We start from the raw sequence: 12428 nt of genomic DNA, 5'->3' as shown, positions 1-12428 counted from the left end.
CCTGGAAGCGACAAATGGAGGTATATTTGAATTCAGATTTTGGTATTTCTTTAATATTGAAATGTGGTTATGAATCACCAAATATAACGAATGGAGAAGAACTCGATCTACGCCTTTGGAACAAGAAGCAACGTGATGAGTCAATAACAAATGGTCGGGCAGAATTTCACATTCTAACCGTAATACCAAATGAAGATCTCAATAGAGTTGGCGAATATAAAAGCGCAAAAGAACTTTGGGAAAAGTCTTTAAAACTCTACGAAGAACAAGTCAAAGTTGAATCCAACACCGATTCATCGCCAGAAGAGTCCGAGAATGAAGAAACTGGCCAAACAGCCGAAGTCCATCCCAAAACCACAGAAAGTTCATCCCAGATGAGCATCGATGAAGGGGGAGAGTCTTTAGAAGCAAGAAATTCAACATGGGGAGAACCAACGACCGACGAGGTAAGTAAGGTATGACCTCTACCCTCTGAACAACAGGTTAATTCAATAGAAAAGTTGCTTGTGAGATATCGGGAAATTTAAATAATAGGGTTATTTGGAAAATAGCCTTATAAAATTTTCCGGAATTTTTAGAAATTTTCTAGAGATTTTTCGGAGTTCGTACGACGGGTTTTGAGGGGACGAATTAACGGGTTCGGATTTAAGCCTGCTTGGGATACCCGTTTAAGTGTGGAAATGTTTTATATATATATTTCCTTTTTTTCTTTTATTCCCTTCCCAAATCGCCGAACCGAGCTTCTTCCTCCCTTCTTCTCGATTCTTCTCTGTGTCCCTCTCTCGTGGATCAATCGACGCCGAGGCCAGAGGAGACTCGTCACCGAAGCTCGATGGAAAACTAGTGGAGTCACCGGAGCTCGACGGTGCCGAGGAAGACAAGCCGGATCTGGTCGAGGGGTTCTGCTTCGGCAGATATTGTGGTCGATCGCCTCTCCTCTCTGCTCGACGGTCTCTTTTCCGACACCGGCGCCACCAGGGGAGTGGATCGTTGGCGGCTGTGCACCTCCTTCCACCGTCGTTCACCATATCTTGGAGGGGATTGGGTGTATTCGATGCCACTGGACCGATTTGGATCCAACTAGATCGCCGGTGTGAAGGGGGCAATTAGGGTTTCGAAGGTGAGCGACTAATTCCTTCTTTTCTCTCTCTGGTTGTTGCCGATCTTGGAGGTTAGGGCTTGTTCCTATTTTGATCTTTGATGGAATTGTGATCGTCTTCCAGTTCTAGACTAGGAGGAAAGCATCGGATCAGTGGACCTCCCTGTTGTTGATTGAGGTCTCGGTTAGAGGTGAGTTCTTGTTAAAATTAGGTATTGCTAGATTAGGGTTCTCCATTCCTTGTTGATCTGTGGGCTTTGCTTGATTCCTTCATGATCCAGTTGTTTCCAGCAGGTGATGAGGTTGTGTACTGTTGGTGTTCTTGATCTCACCTTGAACCCTATTGAATAGGGAAGGATTTCAGGAGGATTATGTTCGGTGGAAACCAGTGAGGATCTGAGAAGGTGATCTTGGTTCCGATAGGAATAACCATTGGATCCAGCATCAATAGCAGCTGGGACTTGAGGTAAGGTGTAGGGATTTTGTTACATGTTGAGGAATTAGGTTTATGTGTTGATGAATTAGATTCATGTATTGGATTAGAAATACATTGGATTAATCCATGATTAGTTGATACATGATGTGTAAATTTGAATTAGGGTTATGTTGATTGTGATTTAATGGCTTAGATTAAATTAATGGAATGATTAGGGTTAAGACAATTAACCCTAGTCAAATATTGGATTTAATTTAAGATTAGATTTCTAATATAATTGGTGATTAGGGATTAGGTAACTAACCCTAATTGACCGTTAGATTAATTTGGTAGGTTGGGATTGTGTGGATTAGAGTTTTGCCCTAATTTAATTTTAGGGATTTTATTTAGCTATTCATTTGGATTTATCTAAATAAAATATATATATTGTTTGTTGACACATGACTCTGATTCGAGACGGGCGTCTCGACCTTGGATTGCTTGATTGTACCTTCTGTTTGAGGCGGGTACCCTTTGACTTATCTTTTGATACTGTCTTATGATATGTGCACTTTATATATAATTACTAGTGATTGGTAGATTTATCACTTCCTTGGTTATAGTTTATTCGATACCTGTAGGCGGTTACTAGTGATTGGTAGTTTTAGAACTTCCCCTGGTTTTAGTTTAGTTGATACCTGATACATGGTTCTACTATTAGCTGATATACCTTAGTATGCTTTTCTTTCTGGCTATGTTATCTGTGTTCATAGAGATAGAGGAATTTATTATTCTTCCCTCTATACTGGATTAGTTGATAGATATATTGGATATGTGATATTGGATTCATGTTGTTTATTATCCTTGTTATATATGTGTTTATCTTTTTGGCACCTACACATATGGAGGAGGATATGTTCAGGTATGACATACTGTAGCCGCATGCACCATATTGCTTGATTGCATGCTGGGTGATTGACGACTCCATTATTGTTGAGCTCGTTGGTCAGCTACATGGGCCTGCACACAACGTGACCACTACATGGGTAGTGGCACAGCACTCAGGGTGTGTATGGTAGGTTGCCCGGTGGTGCTCCGCTAGGACGCTCATGGGTAGCGTGACAGGAGCGTGGTAGCACGTCGGGGTCCCTCCCCGTCATTGTGTACCGAGAGATGAGAGCATTGCGCTCCCTCACTATGTTTGAGGTAGGAGGATAGTTGTACTCCGACAGCATCCCGTCCACTCGGTCACTCATCAGGGGTAGTGACGGCAGAGTGCACGGTTGTCACAGTCTGTGTGAGATGGCTGAGCATGGCAGTAGGGGTGACCAGGACATGTTATTTGCATCATATGCACAGATTACATTATTTGTGATTGATGCATTTTGGTGATTGCATATGATTGACATGCATACAGGTTATATGCTTTTGCTCTGACTATTTTTATCTGTGTATGTTGACAGTCAGTTGCACAAGCCTCGCAGGTGAGTACAGTTTATTTAAGTTATGCATTTTCTTATTATTCTTGGTATAGACTGTACTTTATGCCTATTGCTGGTTATTACAGTTTATTTCAGCTATGCATATCTGTTATACTGTTAAGAGACTGTACTGTAGGTTGTACTGTTAGGAAACTGTACTGTAGGCTCTATTGTTTAGTGTACTGTACCATAGGATGTTACTGGTGGTTATATGTTGCTGTACATATCTATTGGATTACCCGCTGAGTTCTTTGAACTCACCCCATTGTTACTATTTTTCAGGTTGAGGCCGTCGGGAGATATTCCAGTCGCTAGCCCCATTGTTGCGAGGATTTTCTTTGTCGGATTGTATTTTGCTTTTGCATCTTATATACTAGTATTGTGGGTTTGTATTGTGGACATTGAACATTCGGGTTTGCTACTTTTATTTTCCTTTGCTGATTTTCTCATTTCTTCGTGGATTTGTTTTCTTCGTTGTAGTGGAGTAGGATGTTTACATATATCTTCGAGGATTCTATATCGACCTTCCTTATTAAACTGCGTGGATTGATTATATGTTGAACTGTGTGGAATGTTGATATAAATTACATGGTTTGTTTCTTATTTGTATTGTATTATTCCGGCCGTGTGTGACCGAGGTATAGAGATATATGTATTCTGGATTCATATTGTCACCCGTACAGGGGAGATGCTGCCGAAATTTCTTCGGACAGGGACTACCTGGGGCGTGACAATTTATTTGGTATCAGAGCAGGTTTGTGATACCTGCTCCGGATTTCTGAGTTTATCTGATACCAATTTATTTGGTATCAGAGTGGTTCTGATACTAGTTCTTACGAGTTTTACGAGTTTATCTGGGTATTTTCGGATTGTACGGATTTTCGTCGATTTTCTCGTTTCGGAATTCCGAGGTATTTTGACGAGGTTCTATTTGGGGCTAAGCAGCGACAGGATATCTCCAGACGACAAATAGGTAAATTAGGTAACTTTATAGTTTTTATACCTGTAGTGATATCTAGGTAACATTTTGTTTACAGATATGACACCTACACGTGTTCCGGTACCGAGACGTGGGCGACCACGTAAGAGGCCGATAGATTCTCCTGAGACAGAGTCTTCAGAGAGGTCTGCTAGGGTTGAGCCTGTCCGTCAGGGGCAGACTCCTCACGTCATTGTGGGTACGCCTGCGTATCAGACCCTGATAGTTCCGACTTCAGAGGTACCTACCTCGACTGTACCACCAGTGGTACCACCGTCGGCATATTCAGCACCTCCCCCATCAGCTGTACCCGCAGAGTACCCGACACCCTCTCTAGCTGTGCCTGCTACCGCATACTCGGCACCACAGACACATGTGCCGATTACTACATATTCGGCACCAGTACTGGCAGTACCGGCTGTTTCTTACCCAGTACCACCCACCGTACCTTCAGTGGCCCCTACATATGTCTACTCAGTAGTTCCGCCATTAGTACTACCCATAGGAGCAGTCTCAGACGGGTCAGAGTACTTCTGGGTCATCTGGCCGACCCAGAAGTCAGGACGATCTTCATCTGGACCTTCCCGCTCTGCCCAGCAGAACAGGAAACAGTCCACTGGTGACCCTTTCTGCACCAGATGCGGATCCCAAGATCACATCACCTCTGTGTGTACTTTGGGACAGTTAGTTTGCTATTACTGCAAACTGCCCGGGCACGTGAGCCGAGATTGTTCGCTGAAGACTCAGCATATAGCTTCCGAGGTTTCTGTTTCAAGAGGACATTTTGGTCAGTCCGGGACTCGGTGAGGGGGGCCGAAAGACCAATCTTCGCATCGCCAACAGAGGACAGCTCCCCCTATAGCAGCTGCTTATGGGATTCAGGGTCAGGAGCGTTCTGGCGTCCTTATCGAGTCCCAGAGTTCTATTTCGGGACCTCAACATCTGACCCAGGGGCAGTATCAGTTGCAGCCTCAGCCATTGGCGCAGTATCAATAACAGCCCCAGCCACCGGTTCAGTATATACTGCAGCCTATAGCCCCATCTCTGACTCAGTATCCAGTACCGACCCAGTGGCAGGCTCAGACTCCGACGCAGCAGCCTTTGGTAGTGCTACCACCTCTACCACCGTCAGATACTGGACGAGTTCACGCGGTCACCAGAGAGGACGCACAGCGGGCTGACGGATCCGTTTTCCACGGTACGATTTTACTTTATGCATTTTCTGCTGATATGCTAATTGATACAGGTAGTTCACATTCTTTTATATCTTATGCATTTATGAGAGAGATTGGTAGACTACCTTCTCATAGACCGCCACGACTGACCATCTCCTTATCATCTGGTGATACCTTGGATGTCACTCAGGAGGTCAGAGGTTGTCCGTTAGATTTTGGTAGCATTATACTCACTGTAGATTTGTTAGTACTGGAGATGGTCGAGTTCGATATTATCCTGGGTATGGATTGGCTGTCTGCTTATCATGCCACAGTTGATTGCCAGAAGAGGGTGGTTATGTTTCGACCTCCGAACCAACCCTCTTGGGATTTCACTGGCATCAGAGACGATGGGATATCGACCATTTCTGCGATACAGGCGCAGAAACTGCTATCACATGGATGTCAGGGATTTCTATTATCTTTGATTAATACTGACGAGTTCTCGGCTCTCGGACGTTCGGTGGTCCGAGAGTATCCAGACGTTTTTCCAGACGAGTTACCGGGTTTGCCTCCACGAAGGCAAGTGGAGTTTGCTATTGAGTGATTCCGTGGCGCACCAACATCAGCTCCTTCAGTATGGCAGAAGGAGTTGGATGAACTAAGGTCCAACTCCGGAGTTATTGGATAGGGATTTATTAGCCTAGTGTATCTCCGTGGGGGTCTCGACTATTCATCAAGAAGAAGGATGGTACTCGAGGTTGTCAGCGATTATAGGAATTGACTATCGAAATAAGTACCCTTGCCACAGTTAAGGATTTATTTGATCAGCTCATAGATACATCAGTGTATTCTAAGATTGATCTGCGGTCTGGATATCATCAGCTGAGAGTTAGAGATTCTGATATTCAGAAGACAACATTTCGCACCAGATACGGACATTATGAGTTTTTGGTAATGCCATTTGGGCTTACCAATGCTCCTGCAGTATTTATGGATCTGATGAACTGTATCTTTTTGGAGTATCTGGATCAGTTTGTGATTGTATTTATCGATGACATATTGATCTATTCACGTTCCGAGGAGGAACATGCGCATCACCTTCGCAAAGTCTTGGAGACTCTTCGACGACATCATCTGTATGCGAAGTTCAGCAAGTGTGCATTTTGGCTTCCCTCAATTGGTTTTCTAGGACATGTGGTTTCTAGTCGAGGTATTTCAGTAGATCCTCAGAAGATCGAGGCTATCACCAGCTGGGAGCAACCGAAGTCAGTCCAGGAGATCTGTAGTTTCTTGGGATTGGCTGGATATTACCGACGATTCGTTGAGGGTTTCTCCAGCATTACTATGCCGTTGACACGTCTGACCCGGAAAGGCGTGAAGTTCACGTGGTCAGAGGCTTGTGAGACCAGCTTCCAGGAGCTGAAGAGGAGATTAGTATCAGCACCAGTCTTGGTTTTACCTTCTGGCGATGATGGATTCGTACTTTACACAGATGCATCTCTTCAGGGCTTGGGCGCTGTTTTGATGCAGCATGACAGGGTAGTCTCTTATGCTTCTCATCAGTTGAAGGAGCATGAGAAGAACTACCTAGTACATGATTTAGAGCTAGCCGCTATTATCTTTGCTTTGAAGATTTGGCGACATTATCTTTATGGTATTACTTTTGAGATTCTTACTGATCATAAGAGTCTCAAATATATTTTCACACAGAAGGAACTCAATCTCCGACAGAGGAGATGGATGGAGTTCCTGAAGGATTATGATTGTACTATTAGCTACCATCCGGGTAAAGCTAATGTGGTTGCTGATGCACTTAGAAGGAAGTCCAGAGGGACTTTAGCTTGTCACCGAGTTTTAGTCACGGACTTGATTCAGGGATTCTCCGAGTTGGGCCTTGAGGAGCAGGGACGGACAGAGCAGGGTATTCTTGTTACCATGGTTGCTCAGTCGTCGATCAGGATGAGGATTCGAGAGGCCCAGGCCGGAGATCAGCATTTATATAGCTTCCGGACAGCAGACCGAGTTTACACGAGATGATGAGGGGATTGTTTATTTTCGAGGTAGATTATGTGTACCTCAGTCTCACCCGGTCATGGAGGAGTTACTTCAGGAGGCTCATCGTTCTAGATTTGCTATCCACCCAGGTGGGACCCGTATGTATCGTGATTTGAGGTGTTCCTATTGGTGGAATGGTATGAAGAAAGACATTGCAGATTTTGTAGCTAGATGTCTTGTCTGTCAGCAGGTGAAGACCGAGCACTAGAGACCTGCTGGATTACTTCAGAGGATCCCTATTCCAGAGTGGAAGTGGGAGCACATTACTATGGATTTCGTGGTTGGTTTTCCTAGGACTCGTCGAGGCCATGATGCGATTTGGGTAATCGTTGACCGATTAACCAAATCCGCACATTTTATAGCGATCCGGAAGACAGATTCCTTGGATCGATTAGCAGAGCTATACTATCGTGAGATTATTAGATTACATGGTGTTCCTTTGAGCATCATATCGGATAGAGACCCACGGTTCACGTCCCAATTCTGGTAGAGTTTGCAGCAGGCCTTGGGCACACAGCTTCGTTTCAGTACGACATTCCATCCACAGACAGATGGACAGTCAGAGCGGACCATTCAGACTTTGGAGGACTTACTGAGGTCTTGTGTCATGGACTTCAGAGGCAGTTGGGAGGACCACCTGCCCTTGGTGGAGTTCGCCTACAACAACAACTATCATTCGACTATCCAGATGGCACCGTTTGAGGCTATGGTAGACCTTGTCGGACACCCACCGTTTGGGAGGAGGTTGGTGAGGCTCAGCTGCTAGGACCTCAGAGAGCTCAGCAGGAAGCAGAGTTGATTCGTACTATTAGGCGGAGGATGTCTGAGGCTCAAGACCGTCAGAAGAGTTATGCTGATCAGAGACGGAGACCCCTGGAGTTCTCCATTGGTGATCATATATTTCTTAGAGTTTCACCCACGAAAGGGGTGAATAGATTTGGCCTCCGAGGTAAGCTAGCTCCCCGATATATTGGGCCATTCCAGATCTTGGAGAGGATTGGAGCAGTAGCTTACCGTCTGGCGCTACCACCATCTCTAGCTGGCATTCACGATATATTCCACGTATCTATGCTGAGGAGAAACGTATCCGATCTGGCACATGTTCTGTCAGATATATTTGTTCCTATTCATCCTGATGTTACTTACGAGGAGGTTCCGGTGCGGATTCTGGACCATAGAGAGCGTCAGCTGCGGAACAAGACTGTCCGACTGGTTAAAGTCGGATGGCAGCATCATTCTGATGAGGAGGCTACTTGGGAGCTAGAGGATACGATCCGAGCTCGATACCCTCATCTTTTTATTTGAGGTATGTGGGTTGGAGTTTCTTTCAGCATTTATACTGTTTGGTTATATTATAGTGTTTGCTGTTGGTTATAGCGAAATTTGGGGACCAAATTTTTATTAGTAGGGGAGGATGTGAGATATCGGGAAATTTAAATAATAGGGTTATTTGGAAAATAGCCTTATAAAATTTTCCGGAATTTTTAGAAATTTTCTGGCGATTTTTCGGAGTTCGTACGACGGGTTTTGAGGGGACGAATTAACGGGTTCGGATTTAAGCCTGCTTGGGATACCCGTTTAAGTGTGGAAATGTTATATATATATATTTCCTTTTTTTCTTTTATTCCCTTCCCAAATCACCGAACCGAGCTTCTTCCTCCCTTCTTCTCGATTCTTCTCTGTGTCCCTCTCTCGTGGATCAATCGACGCCGAGGCCAGAGGAGACTCGTCACCGAAGCTCGATGGAAAACTAGTGGAGTCACCGGAGCTCGACGGTGGCGAGGAAGACAAGCCGGATCTGGTCGAGGGGTTCTACTTTGGCAGATATTGTGGTCGATCGCCTCTCCTCTCTGCTCGACGGTCTCTTTTCCGACACTGGCGCCACCAGGGGAGCGGATCGTTGGCGGCTGTGCACCTCCTTCCACCGTCGTTCACCAGATCTTGGAGGGGATTGGGTGTATTCGATGCCACTGGATCGATTTGGCTCCAACTAGATCGCCGGTGTGAAGGGGGCAATTAGGGTTCGAAGGTGAGCGACTAATTCCTTCTTTTCTCTCTCTGGTTGTTGTCGATCTTGGAGGTTAGGGCTTGTTCCTGTTTTGATCTTTGATGGAATTGTGATCGTCTTCCAGTTCTGGACTAGGAGGAAAGCATCGGATCAGTGGACCTCCCTGTTGTTGATTGAGGTCCCGGTTAGAGGTGAGTTCTTGTTAAAATTAGGTATTGCTAGATTAGGGTTCTCCATTTCTTGTTGATCTGTGGGCTTTGCTTGATTCCTTCGTGATCCAGTTGTTTCCAGCAGGTGATGAGGTTGTGTACTGTTGGTGTTCTTGATCTCACCTTGAGCCCAATTGAATAGGGAAGGATTTCAGGAGGATTATGTTCTTTGGAAACCAGTGAGGATCTGAGAAGGTGATCTTGGTTCCGATAGGAATAACCATTGGATCCAGCATCAATAGCAGCTGGGACTTGAGGTAAGGTGTAGGGATTTTGTTACATGTTGAGGAATTAGGTTTATGTGTTGATGAATTAGATTCATGTATTGGATTAGAAATACATTGGATTAATCCATGATTAGTTGATACATGATGTGTAGATTTGAATTAGGGTTATGTTGATTGTGATTTAATGGCTTAGATTAAATTAATGGAATGATTAGGGTTAATACAATTAACCCTAGTCAACTATTGGATTTAATTTAAGATTGGATTTCTAATCTAATTGGTGATTAGGGATTAGGTAACTAACCCTAATTGACCGTTAGATTAATTTGGTAGGTTGGGATTGTCTGGATTAGGGTTTTTCCCTAATTTAGTTTTAGGGATTTTATTTAGCTATTCATTTGGATTTAGCTAAATAAAATATATATATTGTTTGTTGCCACAGGACTCTGATTCGAGACGGGCGTCTCGACCTTGATTGCTTGATTGTACCTTCTATTTAAGGCGGGTACCCTTTGACTTATCTTTTGATACTGTCTTATGATATGTGCACTTTATATATAATTACAAGTGATTGGTAGATTTATCACTTCCTTGGTTATAGTTTATTCGATTCCTGTAGGCGGTTACTAGTGATTGGTAGTTTTAGTACTTCCCCTGGTTTTAGTTTAGTTGATACCTGATACATGGTTCTACTATTAGCTGTTATACCTTAGTATGCTTTTCTTTCTGGCTATGTTATCTGTGTTCATAGAGATAGAGGTATTTATTGTGCTTCCCTCTATACTGGATTAGTTGATAGATATATTGGATATGTGATATTGGATTCATGTTGTTTATTATCCTTGTTATATATGTGTTTATCTTTTTGGCACCTACACATATGGAGGATGATATGTTCAGGTATGACATACTGTAGCCGCATGCACCATATTGCATGATTGCATGCTGGGCGATTGACGAGTCCATTATTGTTGAGCTCGTCGGCCGGCTACATGGGCTTGCACACAACGTGACCACTGCATGGGTAGTGGCACTGCACTCAGGGTGTGTATGGTAGGTTGCCCGGTGCTGCTCTGCTAGGACGCTCATGGGTAGCGTGACAGGAGCGTGGTAGCACGCCGGGGTCCCTCCCCGTCATTGTGTACCGGGAGATGAGAGCATTGTGCTCCATCACTATGTTTGAGGTAGGAGGATAGGTGTACTCCGACAGCATCCCGTCCACTCGGTCACTCATCAGGGGTAGTGACAGCAGAGTGCACGGTTGTTACAGCCCTATCCACTCGGTCTCACCATTGTGTGTGAGATGGCTGAGCATGGCAGTAGGGGTGACCAGGACATGTCATTTGCATCATATGCACAGATTACATTATTTGTGATTGATGCATTTTGGTGATTGCATATGATTGACATGCATAAAGGTTATATGCTTTTGCTCTGACTATTTTTATCTATGTATATTCATAGTCAGTTGCACAAGCCTCGCAGGTGAGTACAGTTTATTTCAGTTATGCATTTTCTTATTATTCTTGCTATAAACTGTACTTTATGCCTATTCCATGTTATTACAGTTTATTTCAGCTATGCATATCTGTTATACTGTTAGGAGACTGTACCGTAGGTTGTACTGTTATGAAACTGTACTGTAGGCTCTATGGTTTAGTGTACTGTACCATAGGATGTTACTGGTGGTTATATGTTGCTGTACATATCTATTGGATTACCCGCTGAGTTCTTTGAACTCACCCCATTGTTACTATTTTTCAGGTTGAGGCCATCGGGAGATATTCCAGTCGCTAGTCCCATTGTTGCGAGGATTTTCATTGTCGGATTGTATTTTGCTTTTGCATCTTATATACTAGTATTGTGGGTTTGTATTGTGGACATTGAACATTCGGGTTTGCTACTTTTGTTTTCCACTGCAGATTTTCTCATTTCTTCGTGGATTTGTTTTCTTCGTTGTAGTGGAGTAGGATGTTTACATATATCTTCGAGGATTCTATATCGACCTTCCTTATTAAACTGCGTGGATTGATTATATGTTGAATTGTGTGGAATGTTGATATAAACTGCGTGGTTTGTTTCTTATTTGTATTGTATTATTCCGGCCGTGTGTGGCCGAGGTATAGAGATATATGTATTTTGGATTCATATTGTCACCCGTACAGGGGAGATGCTGCCGAAATTTCTTCGGACAGGGACTACCTGGGGCGTGACATTGCTTGAAGATTTTTACGATTTAAAAATTGAATTATCGAAAGAGTGCTTCGGTTTACCAATCATTTTGAAAGAATTTTGCAAATTAAAAAAATATTTTGATAAAAGAATTTTGCAAGTTAGAAATGTTGCCGAAAGACTTTTGTGAATTACAAAACATTTTTTCGAGAGAATTATGCAAATTAGAAATATTATCAAAAGAATTCTTCGAATTGCAAAATATTTCGACAAAAGATTCTTACGAATTACAAAATATCTTGATAAAAGAATTTTGCAAGTTAGAAATTTTGCCGAAAGACTTTTGTGAATTACAAAACATTTTTTCGAGAGAATTATGCAAATTAGAAATATTATCAAAAGAATTCTTCAAATTGCAAAATGTTTCGACGAAAGATTCTTACGAATTACAAAATATTTTGATAAAAGAATTTCGCAAGTTAGAAATATTGCCGAAAATTTTCTTCGAATATTCTTTTGAATTACAAATTATGTTATCGAAAGAATTTTGTGAAATAAAGTCTATAAAGTCAAAAGAAATAGCTTGTCGATTAAAGTATCTCGACAAACTATTAATAGAAATTAAC

Source organism: Zingiber officinale, chromosome 3A (assembly GCF_018446385.1).
Source record: "Zingiber officinale cultivar Zhangliang chromosome 3A, Zo_v1.1, whole genome shotgun sequence".
Classification (NCBI taxonomy): domain Eukaryota; kingdom Viridiplantae; phylum Streptophyta; class Magnoliopsida; order Zingiberales; family Zingiberaceae; genus Zingiber; species Zingiber officinale.
The sequence above is the reverse complement of the archived record's forward strand: the minus strand, read 5'-3'. Positions refer to the sequence as shown.